General features: G+C 33.0%; 1 pseudogene; it reads left to right on the forward strand.

The window, feature by feature from the left end:
* The first annotated feature begins 2723 nt into the window (after positions 1-2723).
* The window catches only part of LOC102010436, a 71453-nt pseudogene continuing 51231 nt past the window's right edge, over positions 2724-22945 (forward strand).

The following is a 22945-nucleotide window of genomic DNA, read 5'->3' on the forward strand; positions in this document are numbered from 1 at the left end:
CCAGCCCCAAGAGATTGATTTTGAAAGCTTTCAAATTTATTCAAGACTTTCTGATATCCCGTAACTGTATAACTACAGTGTAATTGTCCACTGGATTTGCATATTAACATGTGGAAACAGCGATAACTTTCAAAACTGAATCCTCTAAATTTCCTTAGTTTTAACCCCGGTGAATTTTTCATTTAACTTAAAAATCTTTATGGATCACTTAATGTCAGTAGCAATGTTGTTAACGCCTTTTGTAAAATTATGATTATGTTTGAATCCTTCCTCCTCCTCCATTGCCTCCTCCAGCTTCTCTTTCTTCTCTTCCTTTTCTCTCTTTCCCCTCTTTTTAAAGTACATCCGGAGTCACAGAATAAGATTGACGATAATCCTGGTTTCAGACACACTATCACCATAATCCATGCCTGACTTCCTTTCTTTCCTTCCAGGCCACCACCCACTTTGCTCCTGCTCCTTCTTCCTTTCAATACATTGTCATCATCTCAGGCAGTCTTCTCTCATTAACACAGACTTTGCCTTATTTGCTGCTCCCATTTTCCTTTTTTCTTCAATTTTTCAGAAGTAATTAATAACAAGGAACAATATAAAACACTGAATTGAAAAAAAGAACACTTTGGAGGCAAAGGACAAGAGTGAACTGGGGTAGAGGAAGAAATGAGATGAATCGAGACAGGAGGAACAGCATGAACATAGGAAATGCAGGAACAGAGATAAAGGAGCGTCTCCTGTCTTGAACTCATCTTTTCCTCTCTGCAAGAACGGATTTAAGATTATGAGTTTGAAAAGCAGTGGTGTCTGACTGACCACTTAACCCTCAAGGCGTGGAGACTGGTTATTTTTAAGATTTCTTCTAACTGATATAATGGCACACTTACTATTTCTTTTAGATTTCCACATTTTGTGAGAGAGATTATTCTTGCTTTGTGTGATTAGCTAATATGAAAACATTATTAAAAGAGATTAAAGTGAATCTTCTCTGAATGTCAGTTTTATATTTAGTTGGTTCACTTAGAAATGCTATGTCTTACAGGTGTTGCTAACTTCATAGGAATAAAAATCCTTCACAAAATAAAACCTTGTAGTGTTCAGTTAGGCTTAATTCCTTCTTTTATTTTTAAAATAAATTTTTTTAGAAAAGAAGTAACAATGCAAAAAAAGAATAACTTACACGACTTTTTTTCAATGTTTAAGCACATTAAGTAATATGAAGAGAGATATGTACTTCCTTTTTCTTTATTTTTCCTTATTAAATATATATAAATACACATATAGGTACATGTGTATGTGTGTGTATAATATACAAATTTGGCAAGCACACACATGTATGTATATATGTAAGTGATGAAAACCAAGGGCCTTTCACACACTCTAGCAATTTTTAATATGTGTGTAAAACATGAATTGGAGCTGTCATTGAGGACATTGGTATTAATTAGCATTAACATTCTTTATGTAAGCTTCAGGAAAATTCAAATACTCTACCCTTCTAACATACAACATACTTTACTTACTTGTTCTCTTGCTTATTTCATACACTTTGAGAAGATAGGCAAAAGCTGTGGTGTAGCTTAGTGGTAGAGCACTTGCCTAGCATGTGCAAGGTCCTGGATTCAATTCCTGGCACTGGAAGAATAAAGGTAGGAGTCCTTTCCCAATTGCTAATACACCTGAAATATTTCCAAACTGTTTTACTCATTTTAGCAACTCCTTATGTATTTGTAAGATAAGTGAATAAATTTAGAAATTATGTTTCAATTTAACAAATCTAGCTTGTAGTGAAATAATTTCTTTAGACTTCTTTATTCAAAAACTTACTCTCCTCAGTTTTGTTTTATCCGATGCATTCCTCCAGCAACGCATTACCTATCACTCCTTAGTCACTTTAACATGAAACCAACTCTTTTTGGTGGTGGTATAGGGGATTGGATTCAGGGCCATCTCACTGGTCTATGTTGCCCCCCCACACACACACTCACTTTTTTAAACGTTTTCATTTTGAGAAAGTGTCATGCTAACTCACTATGTCACCCAGGCTGAGTTTCAACATGTAATCCTCCTACCTTATCCTCCCAGAGTGCTGGAATGATAGGTATGTGTCACCACACCAGGCTTTAAAGTAATTTTTTATCAAAATAATAAACAATTTTAAAGAGTCATTGCATTTACTACTGTCTTAACACTGAAAGTCCTATTCAGATAAATTTATTTCAATGATCTTGTTACATTAACCAAAAAGATGAACAAAAGATGAAAAATTACTGATTAAAAGTATTTTAAAAATACTTTAACCTTATATAGTAAGGTTATGTAGAAAACCTTACATAGTAAACAGAAAATGAGTATATATACATATATATTCTCCAATAAAAAACCCTATTAAATTCAGTCAATTAAGAAATTTTAATAACTATTTTAATATCAAATGGCAATTTGTATAATTAAATATACGACTATATATCTTATCTAATTATTTATAAATTCAAGTGTCTTTTGTTCTTCACATTCCTTAAGCTGATTGTCTAGTCTTATAAACCATATATGGATGTAAATGTTACAGGTAAGTTTGCTTACAACCCTTGTCCAAAATCTCTGAAAGCAGATTTATTTCAGAAAGGAAATATTTAACACTGTAGTGCACATATTGTATTTTTGTAAAAAGCCCAAAAAAGTCTAAAGTCGTCCACTTTTATCCAGCACATTAATATATCTGCAGCAAAATGTGTGACTACTCATTGAAGTCAAGCCATTCTTCTAGCAGTAGCGGTGAACCTATGGCATGTGTGCTTCATCGGGCTGTTTACATCATTGAAAGCTTTAAAGGGTTCATCACCACTGCTCTAGAGTATGCAATAAGCTCAAGTAAGTTTATTGTGCATATGTTAATTACACAATCCACTATACCTCTGATATATACCAAGGATCATGGTTCCTTGTTATCTTTATAGTTCTAGACTCTTTTGTAAAGCTGTAGGCTGTGGATAGACAAAATTTATTCAAAAACAGTTAATAGTTTAATGACTTTATAATGCATTTTGAAAGACATAATTTACATTTTTAAAAAGTTAATAGTTTAGCAACTTTATAATGCATTTTGAAAGACACAATTTACACTTTTAAAATGTTATAGTAATAGATTAAAATGGATTTACAATAGTATCATTTTTATGGAGGTGAATACAGTAGTTATAGTAGATTATAAGAAAAATTTCTGAGCAACTTCATTGAAGATAACAATATATAATATGACAATCACTGTTAATCTCTATCATTTGGTTTGAAACATGTATCATTTTTAATGTCCTTGCTTTGTTTTGTCTGTATTTTGCTATAGTTCTTTTCTTTTGTAGTTTCCTTTAAAATAAAAACAGTTTAAAAATTACAAATTAAACTGGACATTGTAGAAAATTAATGGAGATGTGTTAAAACCTATTTCTTGTAAGTTTAGTCATAAGTTATATGGAGGGAGAATTAGGCCATTTTATCCCAAACTGTTTTATGAGACTATTTTGACAAAGCAAGGTAATTTTTTTTTCCTTTTATGAAAACTTTTTACTTTTAAAATTATAAAAGACCCTGATGTTGAGTGTGCTATGCCCCTTGCCCCTTCTTCTGAAATTCCATTACTCATGAAACAAAGGTAGTATTAGTTAATGAAGTAGTCACATAACAAATTATACAGTAAAAATCAGAAAATATGGTTTATTGAAAATGGTCATATTCTCAGACAATGAGCAGAATGATGGGTTTTGATAAGTAAATAAATCATGGTTACATGTAGTTTACCTGAGATACTCTGCAAGTATGTAACATTTGTCACATTTCCCTGCTTCACATGACTGACCATTTACAAGTTCACACTCAAGGACTATATTCAATGTGCAGCTGGTATAGATTGATGAATTGGTGTATGTATATTCAAAAACAAAGATATGCACATACTTTTAAAACTTCTTACCAAGCAGTAAGTTGTGACACAGATTGCTTATCATTAACTTCTAAGTCATTGATTGATTTTTACAAATGATTGATGTAGTCGTTTTAAGGCATCCTTGTCACTGGTAAATGGAACAATGTATGTTTTTCTAGGCTTATCCATTACAGAGGTAGTAATTGGAAATCAGGTTATCAATTTGTAAGATTATTACTTTATCATCTATAATACTACATATTTTTATGCTGAATCTCCTTTTAAATTCTGATGAAATAGCAGCAGTAACATACAAAACACTGTGTATGGCATGTATAAATATAACTTAAAATGTATTAGTATCTATTACAGTATTTACTACATTAGCTTTCAGTCATTATTAGGAAAATACCTTAAGTAATAAATTTAGAAAGAAAAAAGGTTTATTCTGGATCATGGTTTTGGAGGCTCCAAGCTAACCTGGCCCATAGCCCAGGGCCTCTGTTAGGGGGCTGGATGCAAAGGATAATCAGTGTGTGGTAGGGCACACTGTCCACTTCAAGACAGAGAAGCAAAAGAGAAAGGGTAAGGGCCAGGATATCAGTCCTCTGGGGACACTGAGCTAACGAGCTCCCACGGGCTTCTCCTCTGGGGATCAGAGCTGTCACACAAGGACACTGAAGAACATTCAAGATCCAAACTAGAGTATTAACCCACTCACAAAAATTACAATTGCGAACACTATTTTTAATTAGCTATATTAATTTTATACTTTGTTCATATTTACATATAAAATTTTATAGGTATTACTTGTTAACTTTAGAGCTATAAACATAATGAAATAAACTATAAATATAATGAGATGACTAAGATGTCATCATAATTTATGTGTTTGTCATCACGCAATGAATGCACATTTACATATATTCAACAACTTGATAGTTTTTTCCAAGTATATTTCCTCATTTTTATAAGGCCTACTCTTCTTAATAAATTTCTTTAATTATTTATATGTACAAGTCAATTATGGCTTAATTTACATTGATTCTGGATGTATGAAACATTACTTTCCTATAATATATTATTGACAGTTGACAGAACTTATATATATATATATATATATTTATTTATCCACTAAAATTTATCACTCGGATTTCACATTTTCTTAAAATGCAAAGTCAAAATCAATTCTCAAATGGCTTTTTAATCTGTACATTACAATCCCCCCTTTGAGGTATAAAATATTTCCAACTTGTATTCAATTTTCAGCTCTTTAGATTATTAATTTTCTCATATTTTCTTGATGCTCTACAAAGTATATAATTTATCAAGATTTTATATAATCTTGATAAATTATATATATATCTATATATAAAATAGGATCTATATATATATTATATATATCTATATATAATACAGGATTTTATATAATCTTCATGATTCACATGTTTCGTTAAGTCATTCACAGTTAAATGAGCATAGCATGGGAAAAAAGTCTAATTAGAATATCCTTTTTTGTCCAAAATGTTGGATAAAATGAAAAGCTGCTATCATATGTTCTTCTATCATCACATCAGTGACATCTATATGAAAATATTTTTATATGCAGTGGCACAAAATTTCAGGACAAGGTTGTAGGAGAGTAACAACATAGTCACAGTCCTTTCTATTCAATGAACTAATAGCAATCATTAGTATAACTATTTTTTAAATATATATTTTTTTGCCTTTTCCCTTTGTTCTTTTCTCCTTTCCCCCAAACCAGTTTTTTTTTTTCCTTTTGAATAGATTTTTCCCATTTCACAATATTTATTGTACATTTTGGATCTTATTTATTCTTTCAGTTTCTTACACTAGGGATGTTTATGCAAGCAGTTCTGGTTTATTTCACTTATGAGTATGGTTTCAAGTTGCAGCCATCTCCTATAACTGTCTCAAGTTTTTCCTTCTTTATAGTTGAGTAGTACCCCATTATGTAAAAATACCACATCTTTTTATTCATTTCTTGGTTTATGGGTATTTGGTTTTCCAACATTTAGCTATGACAAACTGTGCTGCTATCTACATAGGTTTACATATATTGTTTTGGTATCATCCTTTGAATTCTTCTGGGAAAATACTCAGAAGGGGAATAGCTGAGTCAAAAAGGACCTCTAATCACATTTTTCAGGAATCATCACACTGATTTTCGTAGTGCTTTCACCAGTCTACATTCCCACCAACAGTGGAGAAGGGCTCCTTTTTCCCCACAGCCCATCCAGCATTTGTTATTGGTGATTTCTTACTGGAGTGAGATGGAATATTAGTATTGTTTTAATTTGCATCTCTTGAATGACCAATTATGTTGAGCATTTTTTCCATATATTTCTTTGATATTTGTATTTCGTCCTCTGAGAAATGTGTATTCATCTCAGATGTCCATTTTGGATCAGGTTTTCGAATTTGGGATTCTGATTTTTTTTTGGTTCTTTATGTTTCAGTTCTTTATGTTCTAGACATAAGTACTTTGTCTGAGGGACAGTTGGCTAAAAGTTTTTCCCACTCTGTGTGTTGTATTTTCACTCTGTTTCTTATTTCTCTTGATGTGCAGAAGCTTCTTAATAAGATGAAATCCAAGTTGTTGATTCTTTAAAGTGTTTCCTATGCAGTTTGGGTATTGTTCAGGAAGTCTCTGCCTACTCCTGTAGCTTCAAGATGTCTACCTAGTTTTCTCTTCCAATAGATTAATGTTTCTGTTTTAATATTTAGACCTCCAACTCATTTCAACTTTAGTTTAGTGCATGGTGATAGACATGGGTATAATTTTAGTCATTGGCACATACAGAGCCAGTTTTTCCATCATCATTCATTAAAGAGGCTATATTTCTTCCAGTGAACATCTTTGGACCCTTTGTCAAAGATTAAGTAGTTGAGTTGGTTTGTAGTTGTGTCTGCACCTTCTTAACTGTTCCCCTACTGCTCAGGTCTTTTTTCTTGCCAATGTCATGCTGATTTTACTGTAGTAGCTTTGTAGTATAATTTTACTGTAGTAGCTTTGTAGTCAAGGACTGTGATGCCTCCTGCCTTGCCTTTGTTGCTCAGGATTGCCTTTGCTTATCTTTGTCATGTTATTTTTGGTTCCTTGCTTTTCCTCTCTGTTTCATTGCTTGCTTTGCCTGATGGTTTCCTTGTTTTGTTGTTCTTGGGATTGTGGTCATTATTATCTTCCTAGAATATCTTTCACTATTCTTTGTAGAGTAGGTTTTGTGGTCATAAATTTCTTCAGTTGTTCTTTGTCATGAAAGGATCTTATTTCTCCATGAGTTTTGAAAGATAGTTTTGCAAGGTACATCAGTCTGGGTTGGAAGATGTTTCCTGCAAGACTTGAAATACTTCACTCCACACACTCTTCTTGACTTGAGGGCTCGTGTTGAGAAGTCTGCCGTAATTCAGATGGGCTTCCTTCTTAGGTTATCTGTTTCTTTTCTCTAACTGCTTAACTTATAATGTTCTTTATTTTAAGTTAGAATTTTTATGGTTAATTTTTTCTGTTTACTAGGTGTCTTAGTTACTTTCTTGTTTCTGACACATACTTGACACCTACATGTTAAAGGAGGAAAGGCTTATTTTAGTTTACAGTTTGTTCAAGTTTCCATCCGTCATTGCCTGGACCCAAAGCAGAGGAGCTTAACCAAGGAGAATCACAAAGGGCAAGTAGTTCTCCTCCACAATTCAGGCAAAAAGGAGCAAACAGCAGTAGCCTGTCTTTCCCTTTATACCTTATCCAGACTCAAAGCTTATTGGTTGGTGCTACCAACTCCCAAGATGGGCCTTCCAATTCTGTACACCCAGAATGATGCTAAATCAATCAGGGGCCAAATTATTTATCACACATCTTAAACCCAATTTCCCATATTATTAATACATATTCAGACACGCTAGATCTAACCCCTTCCAAAAATCTCCACCTAGGGGCTGGGGATTTAGCTCAGCGGCAAAAGCGCTTGCCTGGCAAGCGCAAGGTCGTGAGTTCGGTTCCCGGTACCGGAGAAAAACAAAAATCAAAACAAACAAACAAAAATCTCCACCTAATGAACATATGAGGAGACATCTAGATTCTAGATAAAAGTCTTAACACTATGTTAATTCAGTGGTATTTAAAGATGAGCCTGGATTTTTTTTTGTTTTGTTTTGTTTTTCTCTGGTACCGGGAACCGAACTCACGACCTTGCACTTGCCAGGCAGGCGCTTTGCCGCTGAGCTAAATCCCCAGCCCCTGAGCCTGGATTTATTGTGGAGATTTAACAATTTGAAAATCTGTATTAGTGCATACCAACTATCTTCATCCATTAATTTCATGCAAGAGTATATAAAGCTGAGGAATGGTGTGACAATACGATTCCAGTGCCTCTTTTGCTCAATAGCTGGTAACTTAAAAGAAAGGTATGAAAAATAGCAGTTTCATTTCTTCCAAAATAAAATATCCACCTCAAATTACAATAGTAATATCAAAATGAATATGCTAAAATATGACTGATCTAAAATGGCTGTGTCAAAGTATCATGTATCCAAATTAAGTATTATGAGTAAAGATCAAACAGGAAATAAAATCAGACAGTATATGTCCCTGGAGTACATTATAATTAATTATATAAGATAAAAGTAATCCCTGGAATTTTATTGTGAATAGTATGGTGAAAATGACACTTTGGGAAGATTAGTTTAAATTGGAAAAAATAAAGAAAAAGGTAGTTAATAACCAACCATTGTTATTTAGGGATAAAAATAAAAAGTCATTTGTACTGAAGACAGTGGAAATGACAAGAGTTATTTAAAAGGTGAAAACAGAGGATAAAGAGATTTCTTATACAATGGGTATGAAGAATAACACAGAATATTAAATCTAAATCTCAGATTCACTTGTCACATAGAATATGAATCCAAATGGAGGTAAACCAGACCTGGGAAAGTTGCTGAATATTATTGTCAAAGACTTTGTTCCAACCCGCTTGTTAGACAGGAAGACAGGAAAGGGAAATCTTTAGAGAGAGCAGACTGGTCTCATTCATTAGATAAAGAAAAATAATCCCAAACATCCTCTGGGTCTCATTTACTAGACCCACATCATATGAAAACTGATTGCTGATCAGGAAGGGACACAACAGTAAGCTCTCTATTTCCTGGGGCCTGTGGTGTGGGACCAGTGACAACTGCCAAGAGACAGAGACTGATTATTTACCAACCTGCCCTTCCCAGGTGGACCACAATCTGGCAGTGAGCAATTTGTCTTGAAAAATAGAGTGCTCCACCTGCTGAGGTAAATAGCCTTGGGTCAGATGCACCGGAACCCAACACACACAGTTGCAGCTCTGCTGGACATACCTAGTAATCACTTTCTCCTCTTACTACTTTTGACTCCCCCTTTCTTTTTTTAATTTTAGAAATAAAAGGAGGAAAACATCAACAGACAACCTTTTACAAAATACCAAAAGAACAGTACAGACAATACAGAGTTACAAACAAAGTGGTAGGGAATTAACAATGCTTGTATTACATATTGATGTTTTCAAAGTGTTTCTCATGGAAACAAATATAGACATGCAATCCTCTTGACCCGAGCTACACCTTTGAGAATAGTTCACTTGTTCAGTTACTGCTTTCTATGTGCTACTTGTTATCTGCTGAAACCTACATGAATAGATGGGAAAGACTATTACATAATAATCTCTGAATAAAGACAAAAATATATTTGGAGTAGGAAGTTAACAAATAAATGTTCACTTAGTTAATATAGAAATGAACCAAATGTGCATGAAAAAAATATGCCCTAAGAAAAAATTTAAATAGTGAATACATTATCCTTTTGTGATGTGAATGACAGGTTTTAGAATTTTAAAGATTAAACAATAAAACGAATCAGAATGTACATCATTTAGTTGTCCATTCTATAAAGAAATTACTTAAAAGCATAAACTCACTAGATGGACATAGACTGAGCTTAAAATCAGTTGCAATGTATGCAGTTAGAAATAATTTTGAGAAAATATGACCTCCAAATTCATCTATAGAATAATATTCTGAAAGATAACACTATTCAAGTAATATTTTAAAAATTAACAGTTTCAAACATAAAATTATATTAAGATGGAAAAATGAAATGAAGATATTTTTTCGAAAATTGTTTGTGAATTTTAACATTTGCTACAGTGCTAATTCCAAATTAGAGAGGCTTAGTAGCTAAAAATCACACTGGAACCTGATCACTCAGAAATAGAAAATGCTAATTTTAAAAAGGAGAGAAAATCACAACCAGAAATTAAAATAAAAAGTACAGTCTTTAAAATGTGCAATTGTTAAAGGAAACAATATACATCAAAGACCAAAAGTAAAGAAATATAACTCAGATGTCAGAAATGACCAAATATTCAAGTTGTAAATGGAATAAAACCTAATCAGACAACAAACACAACATAAACTCTGACTGAAGTCAAAAAGAATATCATAGATCAATGAATTCCAAGAGTTAATCCTTACCATGGTATGAATTAGTGGAAGTAACATTACAGGCAAATTATATGAGGGCAATAAAACCTGAACTGAACTCAAAAATAATTAAGAGGCACACAGTAATTTTACTAAAATTAAAAGAAATTTCATTTCATAATCAAATTTATATTGAAACTTGGTAACAAATGTAAAAAATAGTTCAAATAAAAAGACACTGACACGAATTTCAAACCTGTAGAAACTAAAGTGACTTTGACATATGCTAATATGTGACAGTACAAATGTCTGAATATCAATTTCATGTAATATGGACTATGCCTGAAATATGTAAAAATGCAAATGTATGTGCTTCTGCTAACTTAATAAATCTATTTTTCAAAGCTTATAATGCTGTAAGAATGTAATTGTTCTAAATAACCCCTATGTCCCTCAGAAAAAAATTCAATCAAAATTTTTTTCTGCTGAATTTCACAATTGATGCATTCGTCGGTATGGTATTCCCTGTATGCATGTGCAGATTTTTTTTTTCCTTTCCTACAGCCTGCATCATATCTTTCAGACCACTAGGGTAGCATCTGAAAAATTATCGCTTCAGTGGCTCTTCATAGGATGGATTTTTCAGATTGCCTTCCCGTATTATACTCTGGGCAACAGCTAGAAAATTACAAGACATTTTTCTTGTAGCATTTTGTCAGTTTAGCCTTCCAGTGTTGCTCAAAATTCAAAGATAAGATGAGAAAAAGGTCAAAATTCTCACATCAAGTAAGTAAAAGTTTATTTCTAAAGCTCTTATACATAGCAAGGATCAATATATCTTCATTCATGGATTATTCACTAAAGAACATATGTCTATTTTGATTTAAGTGTAATCATTAATTAGCCAACCAGTTCTTGTAAACCTAAATTTTCCATTAAATAAGAAACTGGAGACAACAGCAAAACTCCTAAAGCAAGGACAACTTGCTTTAGAGAATGTACACTTTTATTATCATAACATTTCCCACAGCACTAATTCCTGGGCAGGATTTGCAACAGTAAGATGAAAATATGATAAAGTAACATGTTAGTGAGGCAAGTACTGTGATCTACTGGAATAGCACACTCTCCAATAAGAAAATTCAATCAAATATCTAAACAGTTGTTATGTGTAATTATGACAAATCAAAATACATTACACTGTATGATTACTTTTTTCTTTTGATTTCTCTCTCTATTCACATAGAATTCTAACATAATACAAATGACATCTTAATATTCTTTTTCCAAATTGCAGTATAATATATAACTATTGAGTAAAATGGTTCATATTTCTAAAGTATACCTTCTATATTGCTAACAGTTATGTAGAGGTCTTAGTAGGTATAAAGGGATCTGGAGAATTAAGAATGTAAAGGAGAGGGGCTGGGGATTTAGCTCAGCGGCACAGTGCCTGCCTGGCAAGTGCAAGGTCTTGAGTTCAGTTCCCAGTACCGAAGAAAAAAATAAATGTAAAAGAGAGAAAATCTAATATACTTTATGAAGTAGATTTTATTCTCCTAGACAGAAATACATAAGTGCAAATAATAGGAAAGAAAATGTAGTCAAACTCAATTAAGGGCACTGTCTCATTTGATATTTTCCTGACAGCAAGTCTTCAAACCACTTCACTCTTACATTTCCTAAAGGAGCCTCTACTTAAATTTTCATGTTGTATTTTCTGGCTTTTGGCCCAAAGCATATCTTGGCTGCTAGGGTGGTCACAGAAATGATAGATGGAATTTAACACCTGTCAGGAAACAAGATAGAATGAGAAAGAAGGTAATAGTCCATTATTCTACCAATTTGGAAGACAAAAAGCTTAGCACATCAAGCTAGAAATAAATAACAGCAATAGTAGTTAACAAATATTGAGTACTAACAGTGAACCAAGCTTCCCTCTAAAAACTGACATATTATCTCATTAAAATTCCAGACATCCCTGTAAAATAAGGGCTATGAAATTTAATTCTCACCTTATATTATACTGAAAGCTATTCAGCGATGAGGGCCTAAATATGAAAGGAAAGCTATAAAACATTTCAAGACTATAGAACAAAAATATCATAGTCAAGTACTTCTTCGAGAAAACTCAAGGTGTTCAACAAAAAATGATAAATTTAGCCACACTAAAATTCAGAATTTAATGTTCATTTAAATGCACCATAGAGTATGAAAAGGCTGCCTAAAAACACAGATAATTCATCTGAAACCCTTAAACTGACACAGACTTACAAAATATGTAAGAACATTCGTAGTTCAAGTACTAAGACAATGAAATTTTTAAAAATTCCCAAAGTTTTAAAAGCTTTGTGACAAAATAGTATACCCAAACAGCCAACAGACATGAGGATTTTTTTTTTTGCAGTGCTGATCACTGATCTAACCTCAACCCTCCAGTGAACATTTCCTTCCTTTTAACAAATATGAAAAATCTCTGGCAGTATTCAACATTGTCAGGAAAAGTACCATTTACATTCTTTGAGTAAGCTGCCTGGCAGTACTTGGCAGAGTTGAGTATGCTTGTGTACCCTACAACCCAAATATTGAATATCTAATGTATGAATATATCTCATATATGAAAAACATTGAAAAAGAAAGATTAACAAATATTTGTGTATTGTCTACATATTAATTGCCTTGGTGAAGAGAAAATGAAACTGCTATTATGTTTAACATAATCTGAAAAGAATATAAAAAAATTTAATCAAATTTAGATGAAGAGATTATCGTTGTCTATTGCTTTCTAATTTTCTGTGTTTGAATTTTTCAAGATAGTACATTCTTTTAGAAAAAGAAATAGAGTACTTTTCCACTTCCTGAGAAATGCCAGTAAAGAGGTATCTCCTCCCTACCTCTTCTCCATATACATTATATATTAGACATTAGACATTCTCTATTAAATAGTACTTGATCCCCTTCCCTTTGAGCATGATCCATCGCCTGCCTTTTATCCTGCTCTTTACTCTGATTCTGGGTGTTTACACAGGAGAAACAATGTGCTCTGTAAGCCGTGTGTCTGAAGTAGCGGGATAGATTGCAGGATAGATTGCTCTGAAAGAGGAAGTGCAGCAAGAGATGGAGGGAGGAGAAGGCAGGAAAGGGACAAGTGATGAATAAGAGGAGTTGGGATGTGTTATTTACATATACCAACTCCACACAAGGAATGTGAACAGGATATACTGCAAGAATGTACAAAAGAACAACAGAAAAGGGAGTGAGTCAAGGGGTGAGTTGAGCAGGGATACGGGGAGGAAAGGGGATGAAAAAGCAATGAAGATGTGTTATGTACATATGCCAGCTCCACACAGAGAATGTAAACATTGCATGTTATACACATTTACTGATAAAAGAAAATAAAGATAAATTACTTTTGCTTAGTACTTTGTTTCCTTAAATGTAATCTTACATGTTCACGGGCCAAAATCACTTGGCCCACAAACAAATTGAATAAATAAATTTGTATGTTTCTAGATTCTGGCTTTCAGAGACCATGGAGATGTTGTAGTTTGGTGGAAAGGCAGGCATAAATCACATAAGTACATGGTGAGCACCGGGAAGGCATGTACAATCTGTTCTGAACAGCACATTGGAGAGATCAGACGATACTGCTCAAAGAAAACCAGGTGTCAGATGCTTTATGGAGACTGCAGGGACTCTGGGACTTAGTGGATAATTAGGAAATCTTCAGATGGTAAAGAAAGAAAAAAATCTCACCCTTTTAACAATATTCACACATACACACACACACACACACACACATGAATAGGCAAGCAACCTATAAATCTCAAGTAAACCTTAAATGTAGTACTGAATAATTAGAGTAAATTAGGAAATTAAGAATTAAGAATATGATTCAATTTGTAAAAGCAGTCTACAGTCTAAATTCAGTCTCTCCCTCTCCCTCTCTCACTCTCTCCTTCTCTCTCTCGTCTCTCTTTCTCTCTGTCTCTCTCTCTCTCTCTTTCTCTCTCTCTCTCATTTAATAATAGTGAGTTTCATAATAGATGAAAAGGAATAAGGATATTAATGGCTATGTTACAAATGCTTTGAGAACTCCCTTAATATTTAAAAGAATAAAACCTCACTGAATATATGAATCTTAATTCATCTAATGTAATTAAACCCCATGTACATAAATCTGCCATGACCATGACTTTACTGGTCTGTGATTTGTACAAGCAGAAGAAGACCAGATTGCAGAAATATTCAGGTTGCCTGAAAATATCTATGAAAATTTTTATGTAGCTTCATTCAAAATGTTATATAATACATAATTCAGTTATAATAAAGAGATTAGGGAAGCAAGTGAGCAACATCTTGTGTGACTATGTATCAGAAGCAGAAAACTTTACAAATTCATTCCTCATTCAACACAGAGGAAAAACTTTAATATATCTTCAATCTGTATGATCATTTGTGGCAGAAATATTACAGGTACTGTAGTTTGTTTCATATTCTTCATGCAGATACAGCTATAACTCAGTCTTTTGTACTTTGAAGCAAGTCAAATCTTGTACATAAAGTCCTTAAAGAGTCAATATTCTGACCCCAACAATCCAACACATGGCTCTTTTCAACATACTAGTGATGGTGAAATTATTTACTGGTCATGTTTTTTAACCCTAGAAAGAAATACAAGCAAATAAATGCAAGGATTTACTTGTTTAATGGTGTTCAGGGATATAGTTTCAGTGATTGGGGCAACCTAGATATATTTGGCCTGGAAATACTTATAATGTTTGATAAAATGATCATTCTAAAGATTCTGAAAGGCTTTGCTTGGAAGTTATAATTGTAAAATGTATAATTTATGAACTTTTTCAAGGTTGTGGAAGCCATTTGAATAGCAGTACAAAAATTTAACAATGTGTTGAAAATATTGAAATGATAAATTTCAGATGTGCTATACTTTTGCATTTTTAAATTTACAATATTAATTTAAATTTTGAAAATATTTAATTTTTATTTTATTATTTGAAATATTAAAAAATAAAATTGAATATGTTATACTTGAAAGGGCAATTTAAAGTGTCTGAAGACATGTAGTTGCTAAATAACAAATGAATAATAAGATTTTTGAGTTGATTTAAAGCTAAGCTTAAGCAATTTTTGTGGTGTGTTACATTAACATGGAGAAAACAAAGGTGATTTAACTTTGAACTGCTGAAAATCTTTTTATTTACAAATTTATTTCATATTAAAATTATATTAATAATGAGACCCATTTCATAAATATAACTATGGTATAACACATAACTTGTCTTAGCTCCATGGTGTAGGACTTGGTTAGCAGATTCATTCCCTAGCACATAAATAATAATAACAATATTTATAAAATTAATGGCTTACCAGGTACCATTCTGAGAGCTGTACATATCCAGCTCAAGTGAACTTTATAATAGCCCCATAGCAGATAGTGTTATAATTCTTTTACATCTTGATGACGCCGATGAAAGGAAATGTTATGGTACTACATTAAAGTTCTGAAATGCTAGTGTACTCTAAAGGAAGGCTTTGAACTTTGAAAGTTTGGTTCCAACAAATTGGAAATTATTTTCTCATTTATTTATTTATTTATCTATTTATTTATGAGGAGTCCATTATTTTTTACCTAAACAGATTTTCTAATCTCTTAAGGCATGCATGATGATATTTTTTGCATTGGTTTGTAGCCCCAAGTTAAAAGACTACAATATTCTGAAGAAAACATGTCAAGTAACATACATGTTTACCTAGATGTTTTGTTTTATTGGAAACATTCTTCATAATTTACAGATCCTAGTGTAAAGAAAAATGTATGTTACAAACATACTTAAAATATATAGGTAATTATTTTTATTTTTTCACTAAGTATTCTGCAGTCTTTAAAGCAGGATTTTATTTATGGTAGAGGAACTGTTTCCTGTAGAAACATAGCTAAAGCAGCTGATATAAAGACAGTTTGAAACAAATACAGCAAAAAGTGGTGGGGCAGCGTGTTTAGAAAATTACTTTTTATAATTCAATCTCCTTATATATGCTGTATCAATTTTAAAATAGCTAAAATACTATATAATGTTACCATGCTTTACAATAGACTTTAATATGTTTCTAGAAGATTGCATTTATATTCAAACTGGTTTTTCTATCCACACTTGGTTCTCAATATATTGAGAGAATTCGCTGATTTATGCTTTTACTGAAATGATCAATCACTTGGAAAACAGAGGGGAATGCTGTTCTCATTGCAGTCAAAAAGCAGAGAGAGAGGAAGTGATCTGGGACACTGCCCTTCCAATTCATTACCCCATGGCCCATCCTATATGCCACTAGATCCCACTTCCTAACAGACCATTCAGCTATAACCTCATCATGACTTAATAATCCACTAGTAAGACATGAGCATTTGTGAGTCAGTCACCATTCAGAAGCCCCACCCATGAAATTATGACCTTTTCAATGGAAACTTTTTATCAAAACCATAGTACCAACTCACTGCTGGAACTACCATAGGGAGGGTTTCCCATTTTCTTGCAGTCATTGGCTCTGTTCTGACTTCTCTCCACAGGAACAGATACCTGATAAACCTTAGATGCAAACAAACTTATGAAAACATTTAGCCCAGTAAAATCCCCTTGAGACTTTTGATCTCTGTAATCATATGATAACAAATTTACATTGTTATGAGCTATTAAATTTGTGGTAATTTGTTACACCAGAAAAACTAACTGTGTACAGGCATATGTGGCTCAAATTCTATTAATGCATAGAAGAAAGTGTTCTGTTTTGATGCTGAATGAATATCAACCAGAATTAAAAGTCACTCTTGAATAGAAATTCCCTTTCATTTTTATGTGTGATTTTAAGATTTCCACAGTTATATGCCTCATTGTGTACCACGTACAAAGGTGTTTCAATTCAAGGGGCAACAATTTATATATGGGTAACATGGGCAATGTGTTTAGCTCATGTATCAGATCTTCTACATGACATGCTTTTATGAATAAGCTAAGACATACAAAGCCATTTAGGTATCTTTTTGAAAAAAAAAGTATAAACAAATATAATTTAATGAACTCTGCTGAGAACCATCAAAAGAAGCAAGAAACATGAATACCTTTTAATGTCAGATCAAAAGTAGCTTCTCCCAGTGTAAAGTCAAAACACATTAGTGTCTCAGCACTGGGACAGCTAGCACCCTGGAGAGCATCTTTTTAAAGTGCAGTGACTGAAGAAAATCATGACATGCTTGTATGAGATTTAACCTAAATGTCTATATATAAAATACCAGATTAATACTTCCTAGCAGAGTGACATTTTCAATTTTGGCAAGATAATGTAGCACATAATGTTAATTTTGCCTTTGAATTTTTAGCATTATCAACTTGTCAAGGCACTTACTATAGTTTTACCATACATCAGCATTTTATAAAGAAAGTAGGAACATAAATTCAACTTGAGGTCCACTTACTTAACTATGGGTCAAAAGGAGACTGTACCTACACTCGCTGCAGGTGGAGCTTACAGTATATAGTTGTTAAATCCTCACTTGAAAGGTTCTCTACATGACAGAGGACACCTTTTCTTAGTTTGTAAAAAGATTTTCCATGGACTGGTGATAGATGTGTATATAATATTGGAGACCACTACTCAAAATTCAACACCATAAAATATTTTTGGCTACAGTTTTGCTAAATACATTAATATGTTAACAACTGCTATTTTGTACTCTGTAAACTTGTAGAGCTAAAGGTGACCACAATTTGGAAGCATGGATAAAGTAGGAATTTGCCTGATATGAATACAGAATTCTTATTTGTCTCACTCAGGTAGAGATCAGATTAATATGAGGGGATATCCATCAATGTGCAACTTTTGTAATTTCAATCACAGTATAATTTTACAATATTAAAAATGTTTCTATGCTTTTGTAATTAATAAAGGTTATGACTCTCTAAAATCCTTTCTCTGTGATCTATGGAAAGAAAATTATGTAGATAGTAGTTATTTAACATCAAGGGCTTAAAAAATAGAATATATTTTTTCTGTTTAAATTTTGATAAAAAGTTGAAGTGATTATAATTCAGATATTTAAATATCAAGGGAAGATGTTCATTACACATTGCTAAATGAAATATATAAAAGACTTACTTCATATAAGCTAATACATATTAAAATTGGTAAGGAGAAATATTTGCATCATTTTGAGGAGTAGTATTTGCATTTATACAAAGATAATCCTGGAAGAACACATGCCAAAATGTCAACAAATATTTATTTCCATTTTATTGTTGATCATGTTTTATATATACATTTGAGTAAATTTTTTTTTATTATTTTGATTGTATCTGAAATCGATGTTTTAAAATTGTTTGAAATACTTACATGGCTTGTCAGCCCCAAATATCCCTATTAGCATTTTCCAGAAAAATAAAAATAATTATACACAATACTGTGTGTGTGTGTGTGTGTGTGTGTGTGTGTGTGTGTGTGTGGAGAGAGAGAGAGAAAGAAAGAGAGTGAGGCCCAAAAGCCTCTATATCTGCAGCCAGCAAGCTGGAGACAAGGAGAGCTGAAGATAGTGTAGTTCCAGACTGAGTTCAGTCTGAGTTCTAGTATGAGTTCAGTCATAACATGGAAGTACCTTCCCTGTTCCTTAGTAGGCAGAATAAACATTGTCAAAATGACATTGATTCCAAAACTGATGTACAGATTTAATGCAATTTCAATCCAATTACAAACAGCATTCCTCACAGTACTAGGTTTAAAAAATCCTAAAATTCATATGGAACTAGAAGAGACCCAAAATAGCAAAAGCAACCTTGGGGAACAATAGCAAAGTAGCAGACATCATAATTCCAGACTTCAAATTATATTACAAAGCTACAGTTATTTAAAAAAAAAATGGAGTGAAATGGTTTTAAGCCATAGAACTCTTGAAAACCAAGATACCACTCCTCAACTATGGGATTCCAGGAATGGCCTTTATTCCAGGAAAGCTCGGGTGAAGAGCGTGTAGTTGAGATACACTAGCTTTTCCCTCTCCCTCTGCAAGGAGAAGCCACAGCCATGGAAGTGCAGGCTGGGAGCTGAGAGGATTTCATCCTGGACAAAGTTTTGAAGTAGAGTTTCAATTAACTGTGCATCCAGAAAGAGTGACACAGTTATCATGGCATTATTATTTTTTTTTTTTTACTAAATATCCTTCTGATGCACCATGATCAACTCCTAGACAAATGGAATCATCCTCTCAGACATGACTTCATACATGCCACTCCTTTGCATAATTATTAGAATCAGCCAGGAGTAGGATTCAGTTGTCCTGACCACACACAGAAGGAAAATTCTTCAATGTTCACAACTGGAAATTTTGATCCTCAGAAACTTTCATTCTTCTTGTGTAGAGGATGAACTTTATATAGTTTAAATTCCCTGAATATGTTCTATACTTATCTCAAAAAGCATCCTAGACTTCTGAGTGCATTTATTGACACAGAAAAGCAAAAAGACCTTATTGTAGAAATGGGAGAACAGATTGACATCAAAGTGATTTCTCTGCTCTCCTATGAATGAATAGAGCACGAAGGTATCCTGAAGCATTTCTTGTTCAGATTCTGTCACAATCTCAATTCCTACTTGAAAACAGAGAAGGTAAAATGTTATGGACTGGCTGCTTGTTCTGTATATTTGTGGATAATCTTCTGGAGACTGTTTCAGAAGATTTCCCTGTCTACTCTAATTTCTTGCAAATGACTGAGTCTAATACAGCCATAATTGGAACTTGATTTCAGAAGAACTTTGACAATTATTTCAGTCCTTTAGTAGTCAACACATTTAATCTTCCATGAGTGGCTTCTACGTAAACTGCATTCAGAAAGGAACACTACATGGCTACTTCTGAGTTTCTTTGTTCTATATCCTGGAGCCCTGTAAGTCTGGGTAGTTCTTATGCAATTTATCTGGAAGATGCAAATGCTCTGTGGGACAGGGTCGTCAAAATACCTAGTGAGACCACCCAGGAAAGTTGGCTTACATATGAACTGACTTTATTCACATTTCCATATGCATTTCACAATTCATTTACCAGCTACATTATTGCTTAGTATTTCAATATTTGATGTATTCACATATAATGATGGAAAAAATCCCCTTCATATATATCTTATTGGTATGTTGCTACCATGATAGGACTGGGAATGTTTCAAATTTAATGAGGCTGCCAGGGATTTAGCTCAGCAGCACAGTGCCTGCCTGGTAAACGCAAGGTCATGAGTTCGATTCCTGGTACCCGAACAAAGACAAACAAATAAATAAAGTTCCTTGTTAAAAAAACAAAATTAATGAAGCCATGCATGTCATAGATTATATATGCTTTTCTCATTGATCATTTGCTTAGCTGCTATGCTGAAAGGAACTGCAAAAGAAATGGTAATGTATCACATTTGTTTCTCTACGGTGCTTTTAAAGTTGCGTTTATGGAAGCCACAAAAGATGACAAAGAACAATGAATGCTATAGTGCTTGAACCGTAACCATGTGCTGAAGTACTACTCATGAAGAGCACAGTCTCTAGGAACTGCTGAGTTGTTAATTCATTGATCATCTTATTAAAGAATAGATGTTTATGATGTCAAAAAATAGTACTAGCACAAAAAGACAGAAGTGCACCAACAGAACAAAATAGAGGATGCAGAAACAACACCAGGGCATTTAGCCCTCTGATCTTTGACAAAGGAGCCAAAAATATACACTAGAGAAAAGATAGCCTCTTTAATAAATTGTATGGGGAAAACTGGCTACCCATACGCAGATAACTGAGTGTAGAACTATACCTGTTACTTGTACTAAATTAAAATTGAAATGGATCAGTGATGTAAGTGCTGAAAGAGACAGCCTATGCTGGAAGCCAAAGTAGCTAAAATTCCTGAAGACATAGGCATAGGCAAAGATTTTCTGAACAGAGCCCTAATTGCACAAGAAAATCATCCAGAATCAACAAATGGGATCACATCAACCTAAAAAGTTTTTGGGCTGCAAAGGAAACAACCAATAGAGTAAAGAGACAACCTACAGACTGGAAAAACATTGCCAACTATATCTCAAGCAGAGAACTAATACCTAGAATATATTTTGAGATTCCTCAAAACCCAAAAACTAGAAGTTCCATTTGATCCATGTATTACATTACTAGCCATCTCCAAAGAGTTAAAGATCATCCATGCCCATGTTTAGAGCAGAGCAACTCATAAGAGCTAAATCTTGGAAGCTGCCTCTATGTCCATCACTAGAAAAATGAATTTCAAAAATGTGGTATTTATAAATGACAGAGGATTAGTCTGTCATAAAAAGGATAAACTTGAGTCTTTAATAGGAAAATGGAAGCATATTGTGACCATACATTAAACGAAATAATCAGATGCAGAGCTTAAGTATGGCTTCTCTTTTATTAGAAATGCAAAATATGAATAAATTAAAGAGCAACATCAAACTAGATAAAAAGAAACAGGAAGATAAATCTTCTGGCAAAAAGGAGGAGGATACAGTGACGGAGGGAGGGAAAGGGATTAAAACAGAGAATAAAGATGTGTTATATGCATCAACTAACTCAGCCTCATGATTATAATCACTGGAGAATGCAAACATGTGCTAATAAAAATAAAAATTTTTAAAAATCTTATACATTTTAAAAGTTTACATATGTTTATTCATAATCACTACACCTTAGTCCGTACGTCATTCAGCCAATAAAACAATAAACCAATCATAGGCCACCAACATGAGTTCTTAATGTCACTGTTCAATGTGAATACTCAACTCAGCTGTTAAAAAAAGAAAAACACACTGCTATCCACAGAAGGAATAAATTTCAAATGTGCTATGATACAGAAAAGAAGCAAATTAAAACACTTATCTATGTGTTATCTGATTTACATGGCTTTCTTGAAGAGACAGCGTTATAAGCTCAGAAAATTCATCAACATATGCATCAAAATATATAACTTGAAACTAGAGTGGAGGGGTTGACTTTCAATGATTGAGTAGAAATTTGAGGGGTGATGGAATTGTATATTATGATAGTAGTATTGTTTATAAAAACATATGAGTTTCCAATACCTATAGAACTGTAATTTATTCCATAAAGATTTAATGGAACAGTATGTGACTTACACTTCAGTAATGTTGGCTAAAAGTTAAAATGTAATGAGTAGGCTATGTAGTGATTAAAAAGTCAGCAATAACATGAAGTTGATTTTCACATACCACGAATGGTGGTTTTCTTGTTTCTTATAAACTAACTCATTAGTTTTCTAAAACTAAGATGTATATTCATCTATACACACATACATAGAAATGTGTATTAATATCATATATTTTTCCTTGGAAATTTTATGTGTGTCTACAATAAAAAGCTGAAATATGAATTGTCAAAGATCGATATCAATGTAGTCAAGAAATGGAGAGGTATGGGATATGAACTAGTGAAACACATAAATTTCATTGAGAATTTTCCCCTGGAAACTCACAAATGCAATTATTTTTAAGAAAATCA

The sequence above is a fragment of the Chinchilla lanigera genome, unplaced genomic scaffold, assembly GCF_000276665.1.
Source record: "Chinchilla lanigera isolate Chin_1 unplaced genomic scaffold, ChiLan1.0 scaffold00001, whole genome shotgun sequence".
NCBI classification, from domain to species: domain Eukaryota; kingdom Metazoa; phylum Chordata; class Mammalia; order Rodentia; family Chinchillidae; genus Chinchilla; species Chinchilla lanigera.